Raw genomic sequence first — 7,833 nt, 5'->3', positions numbered from 1 at the left:
TTAATTTAAAATTTAGTTGAGCCCTACTACTATATAGAAACATAATTGATTTTTGTGTTTTCATCTTGGATTCTATGGCTTTACTACGCTCAGTTCCAGTAACACTTTTTATGGGTGTCTTTGCATTTTCAACATAAATGATCATCTCATCTGTAAATAATATCAGTTTCATTTTTTCCTTTCCAACATGTACAACATTTTATTTATTTATCTTACTTTTAATCATATTATTTTTGCCCTATTGCACGAATTGGGACTCCCAATGTAATTTTGAAAAAATCTGGTAAGAACAAATATCTTCACATTGCCCCTGATCTTAGAGGAAATCATTCAGTCTTTCACAAAAATGATGTTAGCCAGTTTTGGTGGATGTTTTTATCAGGTTGAAGAAGTTTCTTTCCATTCATAGTTTGCAGGTAAATTTTATTATGATTGAATTGTGAATTTATCAAATGCTTTATTCTTTATCTGTTGAGATGAACATATGTTTTTCCTATTTTGTATAATAATATGGTGGATTATATTGATTACTGGATATTAAATCAATCTTCATAGGGCTGAGATAATGTGCTATTGTTTTTTCTTTTTTTGCATTTTTGGATATTGTTTACTAAAATTTTGTTTGGGATTTTTACAACTATGTTTAGGTGGCTTATAGGTCCATTTCATGTAAATATGTATGCATGTATTTATGTGTTTATTCATTTATTCAAATATTGCCTTTGGTTGGTTTTCAAATCAGCCAATTTGGACTGATAAAGTAAGTTGAGAAGTATTTTATTTTTATTTTTTGGAACCATGTGTGCAAAATTGATATTATTTTTCCTTAAATGTTTAGAATTCACCAGTGTCATCTAGGCATGGAGCTTTCTTTGTAAGAAGAATATCAATTATAAATTCAATTCGTTTAGTAGTTGTAAGGCTATCTATCCAGTTATCTGCGACTTGTTGAGGAATCCTTTGTCAGTGTATGTATTTCAAGGAGTTAGCCCATTACATCCAAGATTTCAATAAGCCTATAGTTTGCTCATAATATTACCTTTTAATCATTTTGATGTCTGTAAAATCTGTATTTATGTCCATTTTTTCATTATTGATGTTGGTTATTTATGTGTTTTATTTTCTGATTAGTCCAATTAATGCTTTAGCATTTTTTCCCTCTGTTCAAGAAACCAAATTTTAGTTTCATTGCTTTACTTTTTTTTCTCTTTTTCTTGATTTTTTTCACTCAACTTTATTTTCTTCCTTCTAATTATGTCAGGTTTAACTTTTCTATTTTTGTTTCTTACAGTGAAATCTTAGCTCACTGATTTTTAGATCTTTATTAATGCTATATAGTTCCCTTAAAGCACTGCTTTAGCTGCATCCTACAAATTTCATACAGCATGTTTTATTTAGCTTAAATTTTATCTAATTTATTCTTACCTATGGTTTATTTATAGATGTGTTGTTTAATTTTCAGACCTGATGATTTTCCAAATATTATTGATTTTTAAATTAATTCTTTAGTGACCACAGAACTTAACATGGTTTCAATTTTCTTAAATTTTTTGAGATTGGTCAGTCTTTGTGTTCAGGCATTTTATACCCTTGCTAATTTTCTGCCTTCTCTTTCTAGCAATTACTGAGGGAGAAGTGTTCATATCTTCAATTATGATTTTGGATATGTGTAGTTCTTTTTCAATTTCTATCAATTTTAAACCTCTGGCATTAGTGTACCCACATTTAGATTTTTTATGTATACTGATGAATTGATCCCCTCAAAATTATAAATATCATTCTCTTTAAAAAAGTATTTAATCAACCAAGATCGTAAATATTCAAAGTGTACAACACAATGATTATATATGTATACGTGATACAGTGATTACCACAATGAAATTAGTTAATACATCTATTACCATCCAAGCCGTATATTAGATTTGTTGAAATTATTCATCTTATAACTTAAAGTTTGTACCCCTTATGTTACATTTCTTGTTATAAACTCTACTTTGTCTTATGTAAATATGAGCACTCTAGCTTCTTTTTAAAAATGTTTGCTTTGTGTATTTATTTTAATCCTTTTGCTTTTAACCTATATGTCTTTATATTTAAAATAGGTTTTTTCTAGATAATGTCTTAGGTATTACTTTTTGATTCAATCTGACAAGCTCTGCTTTTTCATTAAATTTTCAGACAATTTAAATGTTTTTAATTGAGATGTTCAATTTAAATGTATCATTATTTTCAGTATAGTTGTGTTCGCATTTATGATATTGCAGTTTTTTTCTACTTGTCTCATCCATTCCTGTTCCTTTTTTTCTTTTTCCCTTCTTTATTTTTGATTAAGATTTTAAAATTTATTTTATTTTTACCATTACTTTTACTTTTGTGTTTTTTATTGGATACTCTAGGGTTTATACTATACATCTTTACCTTGCAATTGTACTTTTCCTGATAATATTATACCAGTTCATGTGTACAGTAAGAACCTTATAACAATATACTTCTATTTTCAAACTTTCCGTCATTTTTACTATTCGTGGTGAAAATTTTATTTCTCTGTATACTACAAACACCACAATATATTTTTAAAGCACACAATTAATTTTATAGATTAAAAATGTTTACATTTACCCACTTTATTTCCATTTCTAGTGCTCTTCCTTCATTTGTACAGATACAGATTTTTGTCTGATTTTATTTTCCTTCTGTCTAAAGGATGTCCTTTGACATTTCTTGTAGTGCAGCTCCATTGAGGCTTAATTCTCTCAGTGGTTGTTTTTCTGAAAAAGAAAGTGTTAATTTCCCCTCAGTTTTGAAAAAATTTCACTAGGTAAAACTTGTAGGTTGGCAGTTTCTTTTTCTCATTCAGTATTTTAAAGATTTTTCTTTATTGTGTTAGTTTTAAGTACTTTCTGAGGAGTCTGCCATAATTCTTATCTTTGTTCTTCAGTATGTAGTGTGTCTTTTTTTCTTCTGACTGCTTTTAAGATGTTAACTTTAGCAGTAATTTTCAGCAATTTAATTTTGTAATGTCTCAATGTGCTTTTCTTTAGTTTCATTCTGCTTGGGACTTGTTGAACTGCTTGGATCTGTAGTTTGATAATTTCTTAGCCTTTATTTCTTCAAAAATCTGTTTTTTGTTCCTTCAAACTCTTCTCCTTTTGGTACTCCAATTATATGTAAGTTAGACTATACAATATTGTCTTACAGGTCACGTATTTTCTGTTCACTTTAGTTCCCAGACTTTTTCCTCTCTATGCTTGCTTTATGTTGAATAATTTCTATATAATGTCTTCAATTTCATTGACCTTCTTTGTCTGCAATGTGTAATCAGCTATTAATCTTATCCCTAATCTTGGCATACTGCAACCTCGGCTTCCCAGATTCAAGTGACTCTTTTGCCTCAGCCTCTTGAGTAGTTTGGATTACAGGTGCACACCACCTGTAATGTCTGGCTAATGTTTGCAGTTTTGGTAGAGACTGATTGGCTCTACTAAAGTCAGGCTATCTCCAACTCCTGGCCTCAGATGATCCACCCATGTTGGTCTCCCAAAGTGATGAGATTACAGGCATGAGCCATTGCGCTTGGCCTAAATATTTATTTATTTATTTATTTGACACACAGTTTCACTTTGTCACGCAGGCTGGAGTGCAGTGGCGCAATCTCAGCTCACTGCAACCTCTACCTCCCTGGTTCAAGCGATTCTTGTGCCTCAGCCTCCCAAGTAGCTGGGACTACAGGCACATGCCACCATGCCTGGCTAATTTTTGTAATTTTTAGTAGAGACAGGGTTTTGCTATGTTGGCCAGCTGGTCTTGAACTCCTGGCCCCAAGAGATCTGCCTGCCTTGGCCTCCCACAGTGCTGGGATTACAGGCATAAGTCACCGCACCAGGCCTACATATCTTTAAATAATGTATATGTGACTGTACAATTGCAGCATTGGTATCTAGATAGATAATCAATTCATCTATAAACCAGCGATCAAGTAACTGTCTAAATATTTAAAATACAGCTCTTGTTTAGATGTTTCTTAGTGTGATGACCTTTTTCTGTCAGGTGGTGGGGAGCCCTGCTGGTCACTTTGAAATTATACTAAGGTCGAATCTTCTGATATCCTGAAGGTTTCTTTCAGCTGGATTAAGCTCCTAACTCCAGGCAAGCCCAAGTTTGTGGCCTCCCATATTAATGTTCTTCCTATCTCCCAGAGTCGATAGTATTTGTTCAGCTCAGTGTCTGAGTGTAGCTCACTCCAATTAACTAGAGTTGTTGACTTTTGCAGAAACAGAAGCAGTGGGATCCAACCGATACTTAGCTGCAATACGAAAAGTGAGTTCACTTGGTACCTGATGTCCAAGTAAGATGCACTAAAGTGTCAAGATTTTCACATTCTTTCTGATAAATTGATTCTCCAAATTCTGTCCCATCACTGACATGCGTGTGTAGTTGGAAGTCTCCAGTCCTATAAAGCCCACTGAGAAGTTATTCCTTGTCAGCTTTGACACTGTCAAAGGTCATCTGGTACCCAGCAAGCCAGTCTCATCACCAAAGACAGCCAAACCATGGATTTCAAGTCCTGGAAAATGAAAGTCAACATCACAACCAAAGTGTATACATTCTCCTTGTAACAGGAGGACTTGATCTTATCACATTTCTCTCCTGTGTTTGGAGAGAAGGTAGTATCTAATGTCAGTTTCAACCTGAAACACCTGGTCTTTAACTGTGATTTCTATTCCCAGAGTGTTCTACTTTTCTGTAAAAGTCAGATCATATCACACCATTTATATTTGGCCTCCAACATCCCAGTAATTTTATCAGTGTCTGTATTAGATGAAGCAGATGTTGAGAATTCCATGCCACTGCATGACTTTTTCTTTTTCACATCCAGTTTCACCAACCCTGAGCCAATTCCTTTGTGGAAAGTATCTCTGACAGCTATGCCAAAGTCAGCATACGATGGAGGAATACACTGGCCACACTCAGGTCTGTCTGTAGGTCACCATGTTCACCATGTGTCCAGAATCCAGACTTGGGAAGAGATAATCTGGTGGTCTCAGGATGGAGGTGCTCCCACTGCTGTGCTCACAGCTGAGGCCACTGGGTTTGCCTGCCATGGGGTCACAGCTGCCTCAGCTGGAGGACAAAGTGGAGGCACCATTCCACTTGCAGTCTGAATGTTTTTAAAATGTAAAAATATTTTTGAGCTGTATTAGTGCCTTCCTTAGAAACAGAATCAATATGATAGATAGCAGTAAGATAGATAGATAGATGATAGATAGATAGATAGATAGAAGACAAAATGAGCCAGCTGCAGTGGCTCACACCTGTAATCCGTAATCCCAGCACTTTGGGAGGCCGAGGTAGGAGGATCATGAGGTCAGGAGTTAGAGACCAGCCTGACCAACATGGTGAAACTGAATCTCTACTAAAAATTAGGTGGGCGTGGTGGTGCATGCCTGTAATCCCAGCTACTCATGAGGCTGAAGCAGGAGAATCGCTTGAACCTGGGAGGCAGAGGTTGCAGTGAGCTGAGATCATGCCATTGCACTCCAGCCTGGGTGACAGAGTGAAACTCCTGTCTCAAAAAAAAAAAAAAAAGATAAAATGAAATGTATTATGGAAATTGGCTCACACAGTTATGGAGGCGAACTCTCATGATGTTTCATCTCCAACCTGGAGAACTAGGAAAGTCATTGTTGTAATTCAGCTTGAGTTGGAGGGACTGATTATGTAAATCTTAGTCCAAGGCCAAATGACTGAGAACCAGGGGCCTCCTTAGTATAAGTTCTATGCCCAAAGGCCTGAGAATCAGAAGCTCCGATGCCCAAGGACAGCATAACCTGGATGTCCCAGCTTAAGGAAAGAGCTAAATTCTTGCCTTCCTCTGCTTATTTTGTTCTATCTGGGCCTACAAAGGATTGGATGATGCATATCCATATTGGTAGGGGCAGATCTTCTCTACTTAGTCTACTGATTCAAACGAGAAGCTCTTCAAGAAACACCCTCACAGACACACTGGAAATAATATTTTACCAGCTACCTGGGTATCTCTTAACCCAGTCAAGTTGACATGTAAAATTAACCACCACATTAACCTTATTTCTAGTAGTAAATTCTTGATAAATATTTGTTGAATGAACAAATGTCACATTCTTTTCCAATAATAATAGCTATATTTCTACTAATAACTGTTACTGAGTGTTTAGTAAGTACCAAACTCTAAACTATGTTTTCTATGTTTTTATGATTGAACCTCATTTAGTTCTCACAACAAATTGTGATGGAAAAATGATAAGGAAACTGAGGCTTAGAAACATGAAGTAACTTGCCTGAAGTTAAACAACTGATCAGAAGATTGACCCAGAGAGCTTGTCTCCAGAATCCAGTCTGAATCACTATCTACTGTGCCTTTATTTTAGCCACTCATGAACAAACAAATTTAGTAACCCTCTTGGCTAAAACATCTGGTACACATAGTTTAGGTGTATATGATTGAAAATTTTTTTTGCACATATGTTACTTTTCATTAGAATTGTTATAGTGATTAGCATGCTTATATTTTGCCAAATGTGCCATCTCTCCGTCTCAAATTCTAAAGTCAATGAGTTGTCTTTAAGAAAAAGAACTGGTTTATATCTTTTAGGCTCAATTCTTGGAGTGATCAATCCTCCTAATGCTCATCTTCTTTCCAGTTAGTAAAGTCTGGGTCCTTGCACTTTTTTGGATTCCCTTTTTAAATGTAATAGAAAAGCAGCAGCTTTGGGCTTTGTCCAGTGTGTTCCTGAGTTGTGATGCGGTTGTCTGTAGTAAGGATATCAATAACTGTGGAAGTGACAATGGTGATCCACATTGCCATTGTTTCCTTCTAACCTCCGGGGAACAACATTTTTCACTGTGTGGGTTTGTCTGTGATGGAGAGAGCTACAACAAAAACTGTGGTTGCTACCATTTTTACATAGGATGGAGGGATAGATACTTTTCATTGTGATTTAAAATAAGTAATTTCTGGCATAAATAAAAAGAAGTCTCTTGCTGTACTTATTCCATAGCTAGTGATGAACATTAACATTAGGCCTCCATAACCAGAGGCCTTTACTGTGCATGACTTTGGCAATGATATATCCTAAACAAATTTGGGAAGTATGATGATGCTTGAGATATGCCATGTTTTCCTTTTTTACTTTCTAATTTTCTGCTTTCCTCTCTCCTTTATTTTCTGGGCTGTGTGTGTGTGTTTGTGTGTATGTACACTTTGGTGTGTCTCTTAAAGTCTTTTCATCTCAAGCTTCCTGATGTATCTGCGGTGCTTCCACCCCTCTCTGTCTCTGCTTTCACTCCTAGCTTCTATCATTCCCAGCCTGAACTACAACCTCCTAATTGGTGTCTCCACTTGTGTTCTGGTTCCCTATTGTTGATTCACCACACTGTTTAAAAGATGTTTTACGAATGAAAATTTGAGCATCCCTGTTGCTTAAACATATTTGGTGGCTACCTCAAATCCTTAATATTTCTAATCTTCATGGTTATGTTCCTGAAAATATTCTCTAGCCACATTCATTTACTAGATCATCAGATTTGGTGTATTTTTGGCTATCATCATAGTAAGATATTTGTGACACCTGCCTAAAACAAAAGTTTCACAAAAATACCTACCTTTTCTACACACACATATCCATGTACCTATGTGACATAGATGTATAATATATGTATGAGTACTCCCCATTACATGGAACCAGGAATATGTTTGTCCTATTTGGGTACTTATGGCCAACATTTAGAATTTTTTCCAGTACAGAATAGGTACTCAGGATATATTTGTTGTTAAGAAGCCATAAGCTGGCCGGG

General features: G+C 35.4%; 1 pseudogene; it reads right to left on the bottom strand.

The window, feature by feature from the left end:
- Window positions 1-4,078: 4,078 nt before the first annotated feature.
- On the bottom strand, window positions 4,079-5,102 carry LOC105519902 (annotated as a pseudogene).
- Between the last annotated feature and the right edge of the window lie 2,731 nt (window positions 5,103-7,833).

This window comes from Colobus angolensis, unplaced genomic scaffold (genome assembly GCF_000951035.1).
Source record: "Colobus angolensis palliatus isolate OR3802 unplaced genomic scaffold, Cang.pa_1.0 Scaffold360, whole genome shotgun sequence".
Taxonomy (NCBI): domain Eukaryota; kingdom Metazoa; phylum Chordata; class Mammalia; order Primates; family Cercopithecidae; genus Colobus; species Colobus angolensis.
Note: the sequence above shows the minus strand (reverse complement) of the source record. Positions and strands in the feature narration are given on the sequence as shown.